This window comes from Myotis myotis, unplaced genomic scaffold (assembly GCF_014108235.1).
Source record: "Myotis myotis isolate mMyoMyo1 unplaced genomic scaffold, mMyoMyo1.p scaffold_m19_p_4, whole genome shotgun sequence".
NCBI lineage: Eukaryota > Metazoa > Chordata > Mammalia > Chiroptera > Vespertilionidae > Myotis > Myotis myotis.
In genome coordinates this window covers 80,690,679-80,697,468 of record NW_023416346.1, presented here as the reverse complement: position 1 = coordinate 80,697,468, position 6,790 = coordinate 80,690,679, and positions in this window count along the sequence as shown.

Here is a 6,790-nt window from a genome sequence, read left to right as displayed (position 1 = left end):
TTTGTGCCTTTGAATCAGCGCAGCAAAGAGAGAACTACATAACCAAACACCTTGAGAAGAGAAATCATGGTGAAACAAAGAACCAACCCAAATATGAAAGAAAAACAGGCATCATCAGAAAAGGAAGTAAACAAAATGGAGGCAATGGAGGCAAGCAACCTGTCAGAGAAAGAATTCAGAGTAATGGCTATAAGGTGGATGAAAAGAATGGAAGACCAATTCAACAATATGTGTAGGAACCAAGAGGAAATGAAGAAGAACCAAGAGGAAATGAAGAGAAACCAAGAAGAAATGAAAAATGACATCACTGCCATAAAGAACTCAATAGAAAGCATCAACAGTAGACTACAAGAAACAGAGGACCGCATCAGCGAGCTAGAAGACAAAGTAGAAAAAAATACCCAAACAGAACAGCTTCTAGAAAAAAAAATTAAAAAGCAGGAGGAGAGCCTAAGAGAACTCTGGGACAATGCTAAACGAAAAAACATCCGAATAATAGGGGTGCCAGAAGGAGAGGAAACTGATCAAGGAATAGAAAACCTGTTTGAAAAAATAGTAACAGAAAATTTCCCTGATATAAGGAGGAAAAAACTCACACAAATCCAAGAAGCTCACAGAGTCCCAAACAAAATGAACCCGAAAAGACCGACACCAAGGCACATAATAATTAAATTGGCAAACACCAAGGACAAAGCAAGAATCTTAAAAGCAGCCAGAGAGAGACAGAAAGTTACCTACAAAGGATCCCCCATCAGACTAGTGACCGATTTCTCAACAGAAACACATCAGTCAAGAAGGGAATGGAATGAAATATACAAAGTCATGCAAAGGAAGGGTCTGAATCCAAGAATACTATACCCAGCGAGGCTATCAATCAAAATTGAGGGTCAAATCAGGAGCTTCACAGACAAAAATGGTCTAGGGGAGTTTATTACAACCAAGCCAGCAATGCAAGCAATGCTAAAGGGTCTGCTGTAAATAGAAAAAACAGGAAACCAAGAAGGAATGCAGCGGTAAAGAACAAAAATGGCGACTAACAAGTTTCTATCAATAATAACTTTAAATGTAAATGGATTAAATTCCCCAGTCAAAAGGCATAGGGTAAATGAGTGGATAAGAAAACATGACCCATATATCTGCTGTCTACAGGAAACCCACCTCAGAAAAAAAGATGCACACAGATTGATGGTGAAGGGATGGAAAAAGGTTTTTCAGGCCAACAGAAGTGAAAAAAAAAGCCAGGGTAGCAATACTTATATCTGACAAATTAGATCTCAAAGTGAAGGACATAAAAAGAGATCAAGAAGGCCACTTCATAATACTAAAGGGAGCAGTCCAACAAGAAGAAATAAGTCTGGTAAATATATATGCACCCAATATAGGAGCACCCAAATACGTAAGAAATCTTCTGGAGGAGATCAAGGGAGAGATTGACAGCAATACAATCATAGTAGGGGACCTTAACACCCCATTATCTCCACTGGACAAATCCTCTAAACAGAAACTCAGCAAAGAAACATCAATCCTAAATGACTCACTAGATCAGATGGAATTAATTGACATCTTCAGAACATTTCACCCCAAAGCCACAGAATATACATTCTCCTCAGGTGCACATTTGTCATCTTCAAAGATAGACCATATATTGGGTTACAGACAAAGTCTCTTCAAATTCAAGAAAATTGAAATCATATCAAGCATCTTCTCAGACCACAAAGGCATAAAACTGGAAATCAACTACAACAAAAACAATCCAAAAAAATCAAACACATGGAGACTAAATAGCATGCTATTAAACAACGACTGGGTTACCAGTGAGATCAAAGAAGAAATAAAAAACATCATGGCAACAAATGACAATGAAAACACAACAATCCAAAACCTATGGGACACAGCAAAAGCAGTCTTGAGAGGGAAGTTCATAGCTCTACAAGCCTACTGCAAGAAACAAGAAACAATGAGAATAAATGACCTAACTCTACAACTCGAAGAGTTAGAAAGAGAGCAACAAAAAAGGCCCACTGTAAGCAGAAGGAAGGAAATAACAAAGATCAGAGCGGAGATAAATGACATAGAGACCAAAAAAACAATACAAAAGATCAACAAAACCAAGAGCTGGTTCTTTGAAAGGATAAACAAGATTGATACACCTCTAGCCAGGCTCACCAAGAAACAAAGAGAGAGGACCCAAATAAACAAAATCAGAAATGAAAGAGGAGAAATAACAACAGACCCCATAGAAATACAAAGGATTGTTAGAAAATACTATGAACAACTCTACTCCAACACACTAGACAACCTGGAGGAAATGGACATATTCCTAGACAAATACAACCTTCCAAAACTTAACCAGGAAGAATCTAAAAATCTCAATAGGCCAATAACTATGGAGGAAATCGAAGCAGTAATCAAAAAGCTTCCAGCAAACAAAAGCCCGGGGCCAGATGGCTTCACAGGGGAGTTTTACCAAACATTCAAGGAAGACCTAAAACCTATCCTCCTCAGACTATGTCGAAAGATCCAAGAGGAAGGAACACTTCCCAGCTCATTCTATGAAGCCAACATCACCCTAATCCCAAAACCAGATAAAGACAATACAATGAAAGAGAATTATAGGCCAATATCCCTCATGAACATAGATGCCAAAATCCTCAACAAAATCCTAGCAAATCGGATCCAGCAGTACATCAAAAAGATCATACACCATGACCAAGTAGGATTTATCCCAGGGATGCAAGGATGGTACAATATCCGCAAATCAATAAACGTGATACATCACATAAACAAATTGAGAGAAAAAAAATCACATAGTCATATCAATTGATGCGGAAAAAGCATTTGACAAAATCCAACACCCTTTCTTGATAAAAACTCTCAGCAAGATAGGAATTGAGGGATCATACCTCAACATAATAAAAGCCATATATGACAAACCCACAGCCAACATCATAATCAATGGGCAAAAACTAAAACCATTCCCCCTAAAAACAGGAACAAGACAGGGATGCCCACTCTCACCACTCCTGTTCAACATAGTACTGGAAGTACTAGCCATTGCGATCAGACACGAAGAAGAAATAAAAGGCATCCAGATTGGAAAAGAAGAAGTAAAACTGTCCTTATTTGCAGATGACATGATACTGTACATACAGAACCCTAAAGACTCCATCAAAAAATTATTAGACTTAATAAATGAATTCGGCAATGTAGCAGGATACAAAATTAATGCTAAGAAATCCATGGCATTTCTTTACACCAATAGTGAACTTACAGAAAGTGAAACTACGGAAGCAATCCCATTTACCATTGCACCAAAAAAATTAAAATACCTAGGAATAAACTTAACTAAGGAGGTAAAAGACTTATATGCTGAAAACTACAGGACACTGAAAAAAGAGATAGAGGAAGACATAAACGGATGGAAGAATATACCGTGTTCATGGATTGGTAGAATCAACATCATCAAAATGTCCATACTACCCAAAGCAATTTATAGATTCAATGCAATCCCCATTAAATTACCAACGGCATATTTCACAAATCTAGAACGAACTTTCCAAAAATTCATCTGGAATAAAAAAAGACCCCAAATAGCTGCAGCAATCCTGAGAAAGAACAAAGTAGGTGGGATCTCAATACCAGATATCAAACTGTATTACAAAGCCACTGTTCTTAAAACAGCTTGGTACTGGCACAAGAACAGACATATATATCAATGGAATAGAATAGAGACCCCAGAAATCGACCCAAACCACTATGCCCAATTAATATTCGACAAAGAAGGCAAGAGCATACAATGGAGTCAAGACAGTCTTTTCAATAAATGGTGTTGGGAAAATTGGACAGATACATGCAAAAGGATGAAACTAGATCACCAACTCACACCATAGACAAAAATAAACTAAAAATGGATAAAAGACTTAAACGTAAGACGGGAAACCATAAAAATACTAGAGGAATCCACAGGCAGCGAAATCGCAAACATATGCCGAAGAAATTTCTTCTCTGATAATGCTCCTAGGGCAATGGAAACTAAAGAGAAAATAAACAAATGGGACTACATCAAAATAAAAAGCTTTTGCACAGCAAAGGAAACCGTCAACAAAACAACAAGAAGACCCACTACATGGGAGAACATATTTGCCAATGATACCACCGATAAGGGTTTAATTTCCAACATTTACAGGGACCTCATGAAACTTAACAAAAGGAAGATAAACAATCCAATAAAAAAATGGGCAACAGACCTAGATAGACACTTCTCGAAAGAGGACATACAGAAGGCCGAAAGACATATGAAAACATGCTCAAAGTCACTAATTATATGAGAGATGCAAATCAAAATGACAATGCGGTATCATCTCACACCTGTCAGAATGGCTATCATCAACAAATCAACAAACAACAAGTGTTGGAGAGGATGTGGAGAAAAAGGAACCCTTCTGCACTGCTGGTGGGAATGCAAACTGGTGCAGCCACAGTGGAGAACAGTATGGAGTTTCCTCAGAAGACTAAAAATGGAACTCCCATTTGACCCAGTGATCCCACTACTAGGAATATATCCCAAGAAACCAGAAATGCCAATCAGAAAAGATATATGCACCCCTATGTTCATAGCAGCACAATTCACCATAGCTAAGATTTGGAAACAGCCTAAGTGCCCATCAGCAGATGAGTGGATTAGAAAACTGTGGTACATATACACAATGGAATACTACGCTGAGGTAAAAAAAAGGAACTCTTGCCTTTTGCAACAGCATGGATGGAACTGGAGAGCATTATGCTAAGTGAAATAAGCCAGTCAGAGAAAGATAAATACCACATGATCTCACTCATTTGTGGATTATAGAGAACAACATAGACTGATGAAAAGGGACAGACCCAAAGACTGAGAAACAGCGATCAGGCTATCAATCCCCAGAAGGAAAGTAGGGGAGGGCGGAGGTAAGGGGAAGAGATCAACCGAAGGACTTGTATACATGTATATAAGCCAAACCAATGGACATGGACAACAGGGGGATGGGAGCATGAGTTTGTGTGTGGGGGGGAGGTTGGGGGTTAATGGGGGGGATGTGGACACATTTGTAATACCTTAACTAATAATAAAAAAATAAAAAACAAAAAAAATAATAATAACTTTAAATGTAAATGGACTAAATGCTCCAATAAAAAGACATAGGGTAAATGAATGGATAAGAAAACATCACATATATATATGCTGTCTACTAAAAGACCCATATCAGAATGAAAAACACAGACAAACTGAAAATAAAGGGATGAAAATAGATATTTCATACAAATGGAAATGAAAAATAAGCTGGTGTAGCAATACTTATATCTGACAAAATAGACTTTAAAACAAAGGCTATAGTAGGAGACAAAGAAAAGCACTACAAAAGGAGCAATTCAACAAGAGGATATAACTCTGGTAAACATTTATGCATCCAACATAGGAGTACCTAAATATATAAAGCAAATTTTGATGGACATAAAGGAAGAGTTTGACAATAATACAATCATAGTAGGTGATTTAAACACTCCATTGACATCAGAAAATCAACAAGGAAACAGTGGTTTTAAATGTCACACTAGATCAGATGGATTTAATTGATATTTTAAGAACATTTTACCCCAAAGCAGCAGAATATATATTATTTTCAAGTACACATGGAATATTTTCTAAGATAGACCACATGTTAGGACACAAAACAAGTCTCAATAAATTTAAGAAGATTGAAATCATATCAAGCATTTTCTCTGACTGCAACGGTATAAAACTAGAAATCAATTATAAGGAAAAAAACTGAAAAACACACAAACACATTGAGGCTAAATAGCATGTTACTAAACAATGAATGGGTTAAAAGTAAGATTAAAGGAGAGATCAAAAGATACCTTGAGACAAATATAAATGAAAACACAATAACCCCAAATTTATGGGGCACAGTGAAAGTAGTCCTAAGAGGGAAATTCATAGCAATATGGCCTACCTTCAGAAACAAGAAAAATACAAATAAACAATCTAACTTTGCACCTAAAGGAATTAGAAAAAGAACAACAAACGAAGCCCAAAGTGAGTGGAAGAAAGGAAATTGTGAATATCAGGTGGAAATAAACAAAATAAAGTCTAAAAAAACAATACAAAAAAATCAATGAATCTGAGAGCTGATACTTTGAAAAGATGAACAACACTGATAAAACTTTAACCAGACTCATGAAGAAAAAAGAGAGTGAACCCAAATAAATAAAGACAGAAATGAAAGAGAAAAAACAATTGACACCACAGAAATACAATAAAAAAAAAATATTACCGCCGTAGCTGGTTTGGCTCAGTGGATAGAGCGTCAGCCTTCGGACTGAAGGATCCCAGGTTTGATTCTGGTCAAGGGCACATGCCTGGGTTGCGGGCTTGATCCCCAGTAGGGGACGTGAAGGAGGCAGTCAATAAATGATTCTCTTTCATCATTGATGTTTCTATCTCTCTTTCCCTCTCCTTTCCTCTCTTAAATCAATAAAGATGTACTAAAAATATTACCTACAGCCTTGGTTGGTATGGCTCAGTGGTAGAGTGTTAACCTGCACACCAAAGGGTCCCAGGTTCCATTCCCAGTGAAGGGTACATATCTGGGTTGTAGGTTGGTTTCCAGGTCCCAGTCGGGGCGCATGCATGAGGCAGCCAATCTCTCTCTCTCTCTCTCTCTCTCTCTCTCTCTCTCTCTCTCTCTCTCTCTCAACTATGCGCCAACAAATTGGAGAATCTGGAAGAAATGGATAAATTCCCAGAAACATA